We start from the raw sequence: 9,842 nt of genomic DNA on the forward strand, positions 1-9,842 counted from the left end.
AAGATGGAAATGTAACAAAATAAATTCAAAAAGGAAAGAATAAATTAGAATACAATTAGGTTTTATCCAGCAATGCTATGGATTTGTAGGACAAACGAGGATTCAAGTGATATGATTTTCCAAATTTGGAGTTCTAAATATGTGGATATAGAATTTAAATATTTGTCATGGTCCTGATCAGATATTTAATATGGGAAAGACAGCATGTTTGTTTGTTTGTTTGTTTGTTTGTTTCCTGCAGGATGTCGAGGGAGCATGCTAGCTGCCAGAGTGATTGGTGATTCATGCTGATGCTGGGACAAAGTATGATGCTGACCTGTAAGTTTCCTGAGTGCCCTGACAATAGTGACAGGAATGCTGTTTGGGGTTTGTGTTCCTAACTCACTTTTGATTGCCTATATCCCAGATTGGACAAGCTGCCTTGCTTCCTGCTTTTAGACCTTGTGGGACAGAGAACATGGAGACTATGGAAACTGCCTTCAAAACCGTGGTCAAAAAGAGAAGTTATGATGACTCTTCTCTCTCCTTTAATGTGACCAGTTATTCTGACTCAATCATGGACTGGTCTAGAAATTAATCCAATATTGGAAATAACAGCCTTCACTTCGAAGGCTGGTTCTGAACATTTTTAGAGACATTTGAAAGTTAGCTGCAGTTCTCTATGATGTTATGTTAGCAACAGATAGAATTGGGACATGATCTGGATCTCAAACAAATGTTAGTGCATGTGTTAAGGCTCCCAATCTGTTCAATAACCCCATGTGGAATGCCTGGAATGGAATTCTGCCATACCTTCTTCCCTTCCTTGACCCAGTGCTTGGCTTACTAATTCTACTATCGCTAGGACCTTTTATTTTAATAGTATTATGGCCTTTGTTAAGGGACAAATAGATGCAATTAAGACCCAACCCTTGGAGAATCATTACCATCTGCTGTCAATGTCAGTTCTGGGAGATGGTTTTGATGAAATTCTTGCAAACAATCCTGAAAAAAACCCAACTCAAACTTGGCCCTTCTCCTTTCCAATACATTGGACTGACTAGCCAGTGATGGGCAACTGAAAGGAGGAAGCTGTCTTTAGTATGAATGGCAACCTAAGACAGGAAAACCCACTAAGCTGATGGAGTCCCCTCTATTACAGGTTAGACCATTCTGGGCATTGACTGTCCTTGCAACCTCTCTGACCTCAGACAGGCACAGTCCCCTGGGAATCTCTAGAACCAAGCTGATTTAGACATTGCTATCCTAAGTATGCCTTGTTTCTGTATACAAAAAAGGGTGACCTGTTGGGGCAACCCAGGCTTCATCTTGTCCCTGGGCCATCATCTATTACTTAACTCTCTTTTCTTTTTTCCACTATCTTGCTTCCGTAATTGACTTGGGACCTTTTACAATGAGGACATTCCTTTCCAGACATTTTACAATGGGGACATTCCATTTACGTTAATATGTAATGAAGTGATAATACCGGTTTGGCCCATGCACCTGCACAAATACCATTTGTGGTTTTCAGCTTTGTAAGGCCTCTGTTTCCCTAGAGTAAATGAGACTTGAACAGGATTTTTTGTCTTGTCTCCTCCCTTCACATCTCCTGATTCCAGTTTCTGGTTGTTGCTCTTTTCACTTGAGAACCCTGTTGCTTACGTACTGCAGCGCTCTAATAGCCATCCTCACTTCACTTACAGTCTCAACCGTCACCTCAGACTCAGCTATGAAGACTGCACATTTTGTTGATGACTTAAATAAAAATGTCTCTTTAACACTTGCAAGGCAACGAATTATAGATAACAAATAAGAAGTAAAACTTGATGCTTCAGAGGATGTAGTTTTGGCACTAGGACAAGAAGTAGAAAATAGTAAAGTTCAGCTGTCTACAAAGTGCCATGCCAGCTTTCGGTACGTATGTGTAATGCCAATACCTTAAAATGAAAGACATAATCATTTGTTGGGAATTTGGAAGGACAATGATATTACTCATGATATGACTCTATTAGACGCCCAAATCTACACTATGAGCAGAGCACGTGTTAAATCTACTGATATAGAAGATTTGGCTCAGTGTATTAGCTTTGGTTTACGGCCATTAAACCCTGTTAGTTGGCTTTATTGGATCATTGTTATCACAGTGGCTACAGGAATAATAATTCTTCGCCTTATTTTTCCAGTCATCTTCCAATTAATCTTTTCCTCCATTTCTATAGACAAAAGAGATCTTTAGGGGCTTCAATTTAAAAATAAAAAAGGGAGAGATGCCACACCAACCCCAGTAGAATCTGTGTGTCAAGTTCCACAGAATGAGGTAGTAGACTTCAAAAGAAGGAGGTCTCCTGGAGTTGGTTTTGGAACTCTTGGTCAGAGCAAAATATCAAGCCATAGTTCTCACGGCAATCTATCTGTTTTGTTTCCTCTTATTCCTTCTCTTATTTACATGTTCCTGGTAGCCTAGGCCAAGATCTTAAGTTAGAATAATGGGTAAGAAACCATTCCTTAAAATGTGGTCACTAACATGATCTTAACTCAGGGTAAACCAATGCTTCACTTATAAATCATTTACAAAATTGTATAATAGTATCATGATATATAAAAACTTTCCAATAATAAAATTTCATATGGCTACATGTGTGTTTTTGAAGGTGGGCTTTGGCATATGGTCAAGAAAGCCTTAAATAAAAAGAATTAAAATAGTTTAAATTTACACATTGAAGATTTATAAAAGATCAGGTATTAGATGTTAAACAATAATTGACCATAAAGATTTATTAACATCCTCTTGGAAATATGCCTTTAGCCTTGGATGACTGCCCCACTGAATACACCATTCAGAGTTCTTACAATTGGATGATTTCTATTAATCATGGTGTCACCTGTTCTGTTTGTGATTCACAGAATACATCATTTCTGAGTTGTAATGTTTGCTTGAATTTTGTGCTTTACTGTGCCAAATGATGATGGTGGTATTTGTGATTGCTTCACTGAACAAATCTTCTAAGAGTGGTGATATTTGTTCTTTAAATATATAAAAACCCCTGCTTGAGAGCTGCAAAATACAACCAGAATCAAACTGCTTCTGTGTTTGTTTCTGTTTGTCACCACCCAATCTTTACCCACCTAGCTTTGAAGACCCTCATTCCAGGGACCCCCATTCCCGAGTGGCGTGATGCATGGTATTTTGTTCTGTTTTGTTTGAGCTTTTCCCCCACTTTGATCTATTCTTTGGTTCCTTTGATTTTCTTTTTTCATGGTTTTAAGCTTTGGAAGGAAGGAGCATAACACAAAAGAGCAAACATAAAGTAAGGTGTGTAGAGAAGTATGGAGAATATGCAAGGTGATGGGAGAAGGAAATTATCTTATCAAAATGCATTTTACAAAAAAATTGAAGAAAAGAATATAACATCAGAAAACACTTAGGAGCAACTATAGACCATGTAGCAGCCATTCAAAGTAGTACTGAGAGCAGAGCAGATCCACGATCTCCTAGTTACTGTGTCTGATCATGACACTGAAGATTGCTCTTGGCTGTAGTACTCAATGAGACTTTATTATTACTAAATAATATGCTTAAAAATATTCAAGCAGTGATCGCTTTGGATTAGCAAAGCAGTCCTCCATTTGGGGGTACATGGAAGGAACAAGGCAAGACTAGAGTTAAGTTCAAAATGCCAGAACCCCTTGGATACTGTTCATCAACCTTCTCCTTACCGAAAAATATTTTAATCGGGATCATAAACTTTCTAGGTACAGCAAATGGCAGAGCACCAGAGAAAAGGCGGAGCTGCCCTCGGGGATAAAGACGGAAGCCTTTTCCCCCTGATTAAGCCAAATTCATAGTGAGGACATCCTGACACCTTGCTTGAACACAAGGACTTGAGGTGAATAAACAGGGCTTGGCTGTACTTTGATGGCACCCACACTGAGCCCTGCATAGACTGCCCAGATGAGTGCTGCCATGTCATGGTGGATGGGGCTCCTTGAGACCGAAAGAAATTTGTAGAGGTCTGATGTATCAGGGAGAAGGATGTGGACTCCCTGTCACTCAGTGACAGGAGTCAAGGAGAAGATAGTCAATCATTCCCTGCATGCAATCCAGAATTGTCTCAGGGTCCACAAGGACACTGCATTTTCACTGGGAGTGATCTGATCCTTACATAGGTCAGGGAATGGTAGGAGGCAGAGGCACCTACAGTGCAGCTTGGAATGGGACGCTTTCGCTCCCTTGGCTTCTGCACAATCTGTGTGATTTGCCTCCTAAGACCGAGTACTTTGATCTGGACTTTGTAACCTCTGAAGACTTCAGTCCTTTGCAGATAGAATAGACTTTCTTTCTTGACCATGATTTCATTTATTGTGAATTTCTTCTTTTCTACACCTAATGTAAACCATGGAGTATGATGATTGTGGATAAAACACCTATGAGCTTTTTTATTAACTCTAACAACCTAGTTTAGAAAATTGATACTTCCCTAATTATTACGTGTGCTAGTTCATTGACTCTCTAAAATATACATATATCATACAAAACATAATTTATTTAAAAAAAACAGCTTTTAACAAAGCCAAAATAATATGCTCAAAGTGATGAATATGAATCAGGAAATCCAAAACTTTAATTCATAGTGGGTGGTCACAAAGCATGTTCTGGTGAATCCTGGCGTTTCTATGTAAATCTCTGGTATTCCTTAAACTTCTAGAATATATATTACCTTTCACCACATCAGAACCATTATTTAACTGGTTGAGCACAGACTGGATTTACTTATTCTAGCATAGTGGAGGTAAGAAGCTTGTGAAAGCTAATTAAAAATGTACATATGTGGACTGAAGAGAAGGCTCAAGGGGTATGAGCACTCACTGCTCTCACAGAATTCCTAGATTCAATTACTAGCACCCATATAGCAACTAACAACCATGTGCAACTTCAGTTTCAGGGATCCAAGGCCTTTCTCTGGCTTCTGCAGGCACCAGGCACACAAGTGGTACACAGACATATATGCAAACAAAACATATAAATACACAAAAGAATGACCAGCATTAAAATGAAATAAAATATAAATTTTTCTCTGACAGTTCCTGAATAGATGAAAATGTATAATTTTTGAACTCTAGGAGTGAGGCTATTCAGAAAAGAAAACAAACTTCCTCATTTCAGTATGTACTATTGATACCTCAAAAAAAAAAACCTTTAAAAATACAAGAGAACTGATGTACTAAAGCATATGTCCTGAAGTTCAGGGAAATTGTAGCAGAAATATGTGTGAACTCTGGGCATCACTGAACTAGGAAGGATCCTAGCTGGAAATCAGATTACAAAGAAAATTACATGTACCATTGTCACAATACTCACACCCTGGCACAGGGTAAGTTCCAGTATTTCATGGAATTAGGAGAAGTTGAAAGTAATTCAGAGATAAATTTGGTAAACAGCGTCTAATTAATCTATGTATTGCTTATTGCCAGGGTCAATTCAGAGTTGGAGACAAAGAAAATTCACAGGACTTTCCCTGGAAAGCAACCCAATTTGGGCAAGTATTGCCATTTTTTGGATTAGCTATATTTTTTATTAGTGCAATGTGCTACTTAAGGGACAACTCTCTACAGGTCTGCAGAGAGGATCTGGGAAGGGAGGCATCTAAGGCAATGCATAAATATCATGGCTTGGAAACTGAATGATGGAGTCCATTGTTCGAATTTCTCATAGAAAAAAATTTAGAGATGAAGGGCATAAAGAATTGCCTTCTGTGAAGGCTGAGAGGCATCAGCATGGTGCTTACGTCCAGCTGTCATCATCATCATCATCATCATCATCATCATCACCATCATCATCTCCATGTGAGTGGAACCAAGAACAGAAGGTCCAAGAACAAAATTAGGCATCTATACCAAAGAATTCTGTATTTATATAATACACTCTACATTTCATTTATCCCGCCCCTCAGGACAAGCTGTTTTGTGAGTTGAGGGGGACCGAGCCTGAAAGTAAGAAATGGGCAGGAAAGAAGAGGGAAACCCTGCAATAGTTTTGTGAAGGTCTCATTTATTGAGGGCTAAACCCCCAGTTTTTAGGCATACAGGGAGATGAAATAGGGAGGGGTTAAAGCATGATCAAAAGAAACAGAGCAAAGGACAAATGGGGGATGTTGATTGCAGATTTGAAGCTTCCTGTGATTTATCTCAGAGTCCTGGCTCCCCTGCTCCGGAATGCTGGACATGCCTTAACAGCCCCAGGTGTCATCTCAGGGTAAAAGTCAAATGATTCCCATGGGCAGCTTTGGGAGGAAAGAGATAGAGCAGCCTTGGGAATGAGGGGGTTGAGCAGCTCCCAACAAAGGACCATTTGGCTATTAAGTGAAGGCCTGGTTCATCTCAGCCCGGTCACCCACATTCATTAAAGAAAACAGAGAATGCACAGGCATTAACTAAATCATGTTTACTTCCTTATGTTTCTCTGGTTATTCCTAGTTTTAGCCATGAAGATAATTTGGAGTGATCTCATCCATAGAATAATTTTCATTTCACTTACTGGATTTGGAGTTTTAGGAAACATCCTATTATTTGTGAGACATGTATGTACTTTCATCATGGGATCTGAAAACAAAAGTATAGATGTAATTCTCATCCACTTGGCTTTTATAAACACAATCATTTACTGTATAGGGGTCAGAAACATAGACACAATTTTTTACATCAGAAACTTCCTAGGTGAAGTTGGTTGTAAAACTATAGTTTATCTAGAAAGAGTTGCCCGTGGTCTCTCCATCTGCACAACTTGACTCCTCAGCATGGTCCAAGCTATCACCATCAGTCCCAGGACCACACTGTGGAGAAAGCTCAAGCCACAGACAGCATGGCATGTTCTTGCCTTTCTCCTTCTCTTTTGGATCTTTAATTCCCTGATTAGCTCCAATTTGCAGGCAGTAACATGAACAGGTCTAAATTTGGGAGGTTTACTGGGTATTGCTATATGCTGCCATCCAGGCACACAGTTAAGTGGCTGTTCCTCTCTTTCATGGCTCTTCGTGATGTCATTTTCCAGAGTCTCATGGGATGGAGCAGTGGGTCAATGGCTCTCCATCTATACAAACATCATGTCTGTGTCCTCTATCTTCACAGGTCCAGGTCTACAAACAATTCTAGGCCATAAATCAGAGCTACCCAGAGGGTTCTCACTCTCATGACCTGTTTCCTTTTCTTTTATTGGGCAGATTTCATTTTCTCCTTATATATAGGTTCCACAGTGACAAAAGATTTCACAATACCAAATATGAAAGCATTGTAAGTACTTAGCCCCTTTATCCTGATTATCTGGGATGCCCTTATTGCTAAGATGTGCTGTGACTCCTGACAAATAATAAAATTCTTTCCACATCAGATCTATATGATCTAATGCTATATAAACCCAAATGGCTTTGCCTTTCCATGCTAATATATCATAACAATATGTTGATTAGGAAAATAGATTTTTCTTTACATGCAGCTGGTGCTAGGTAACTGAAGAATGGAACAGATGCTAGGAAGTGGGCAAGGATGCTCACTATCCCACCATTGCATCGATTGTAACATGTCGTTTATCTTGCTGTATCCCTCATAGGAAAATACAAGAGGGCATGCACTCACCCACAATTAGAATTTTATTGTTCTGCATGCTAGATTTTATGCTTATAAGGACCCACAAACTTCTCCTGCCTTTGTGTTTCTTCTACTGCTCTTTCATGATCACTGACTCCAATACTTATTTGCAAAGCACTCACTATGTGCAAGAGGCTGTTCTAAACCAATTAACAAGTGAAGAGGAATGCCAGGAAGCATCCTTTATCTGAAAGGTCTCTTATGAAGAGGACATGACCAGGGAAAGAAGCTAATTCACTGCACACACCAAGTGCTTGGCACTGAAGCACTGAAGAAGTGGTAAGAATATGTACTATGTATAAATTCCACACACATTAAAGACTTTGGCATGTTGTTGTGATTGCTAAAGAAACTCTAATTTATGCTGGGCTTGTATGTTATTACCCACTAGCCATATGTATATGACTCCAGTCCCTGAATGATAAGTTTTCAACAAGCTTTACTCACTTACCCCAATACAGAAATGTACAACATGACCTTCTACATCTTATGATATGACTAAACTGCTACTTTTGTTTTTGTAACTTTTTTATGCAGAGACCCAAATATTGTTTTGAGTTGCCTTATCCACTTACACTAGCAGCACAGACAATTATTGCTTGCTTATGTACAGACTTGAGGTCTACTTGTGTTTTTCACCTTAAAATAAAAACCTTTCCCATACCCTTTCCCCACATTTGAGATTATTTTTAGGTTGTTATCCTGTTAGCAGCTATTCAATAAACTTCATGACACTCTATAAGCAGCCAGAAGAGCTGGACACTGACAACACCAAAATGAGGGTCTCAAGCATTTTACACCAGTTGGGTTTCGTACCTACCATACAGTGCACGAACCTGAAAGACATTGTGGTGGCTGGCAAATGAGAGTTCCTGTTGCTAGAGCCCACTTTATTCAGTCCTTCATGCTGCAACTGGACAAGACTACCAACCACTTGGACGGGCATGCTTGTATGTGGCTGGAGACTTTTAGGTGCATCCTGGTCCTTGTGTCCCATTCCTCATTCAGGACTTCAATATCATCCACATCCACACCAAGAACTGAAGTATTGCTCAGTAATTAGGATCAGTATGTGAAGACAAGCTGGAGCTGAAAGACAACCAGATGGAGAGGTTTCTCTAGGAACAGGACCAGGTACTACACATGAAGAACTACATTGCCAGGATTGGCCATGGCAGTGCAAAGCTAGTCAGGCAGGCTCAAAGCAAAGAGAAAACACTACAGAAAATGATAGCAGTAGGACTGAAAGAAAAGATTGTGAGTGGCAAGATGCTGTCATTTTAATGCCCACCATGTGGTAAGATCCCACCACCTGTCATTATGATGCAGAGAGTGAGCTTCTAGTATGCAAAAGACAGGCCTTGCATCTACAATAATTTAAAATTTGGCATTGACCTTAACACATGAGTGGTTCAGGTAGGACCCAACAGTACAAAGTCCATTCTGTTGAATCTGCTAACTGGAGATCTTCTGCCCACAGATGGAATTATCTGGATGCATTCTCATGTCAAAATATGGTGTTTCTATCAGCACTTACAGCAGCAGCTGGACCTGGACTTTTCACCATTAGAGTACGTGATGAAGTGCTACCTAGATATCAAAGAGAAAGAGATGAGGAAGATCATTGGGAGATATGGCCTCACTGGAAACAATAGGTGAAATCAATTCAGATACTGTAAGGTGGGCAAAAGTGCCAAGTGTGTCTGGCATGGCTGGCATGGCAGAACCTTTATATGTTCTTTCTGGACAAGCCTACAAATCACCTGAACATGGTGACCATTAATGCTCTGGCAGATGCCACCCATGAGTTTGAGGGGTTTCAGACTCATCCAGTAGGTCACACAGGAAATTTGGGTCTGTGAAAAGCAGACAATCACCAAGAGGCCTGGAGAAACCTAGCCTACAAGGAACACCTCAAGTTCAAGCTGGTAGACTCACCAAGAGGACACACAAAGTGTGAGCCCTCAGCCAGACTTGGGTAAAGAATGCCACCAGGAGACTGCCAGCTGACACCGGACCAGCCACTCAGGGCAGGATTCTGGGACTGCACACCTGCGTTGCTGCAATATTGCCCCCAACCTCTTTGCTCAGCCTGCCTTTGCTGCATCTTATCTCCAGCTGGTCAGCACCTGTCCATGTCCCACCCTTCTTCCATTTGGGTCTGTCTGTCTGTCTGTCTGTCTGTCTGTCTGTCTATCTCTCTGGATTCACCTGGCTGT

At 40.3% G+C, this 9,842-nt stretch overlaps 2 pseudogenes; both read left to right on the forward strand.

Annotated features, from left to right (window-relative positions):
* Window positions 1-6,424: 6,424 nt before the first annotated feature.
* On the forward strand, window positions 6,425-7,339 carry LOC110334131 (annotated as a pseudogene).
* A 1,012-nt stretch (window positions 7,340-8,351) lies between these two features.
* On the forward strand, window positions 8,352-9,605 carry LOC110334285 (annotated as a pseudogene).
* Window positions 9,606-9,842: the final 237 nt, after the last annotated feature.

This window comes from Mus pahari, chromosome 16 (assembly GCF_900095145.1).
Source record: "Mus pahari chromosome 16, PAHARI_EIJ_v1.1, whole genome shotgun sequence".
Taxonomy (NCBI): Eukaryota; Metazoa; Chordata; class Mammalia; order Rodentia; family Muridae; genus Mus; species Mus pahari.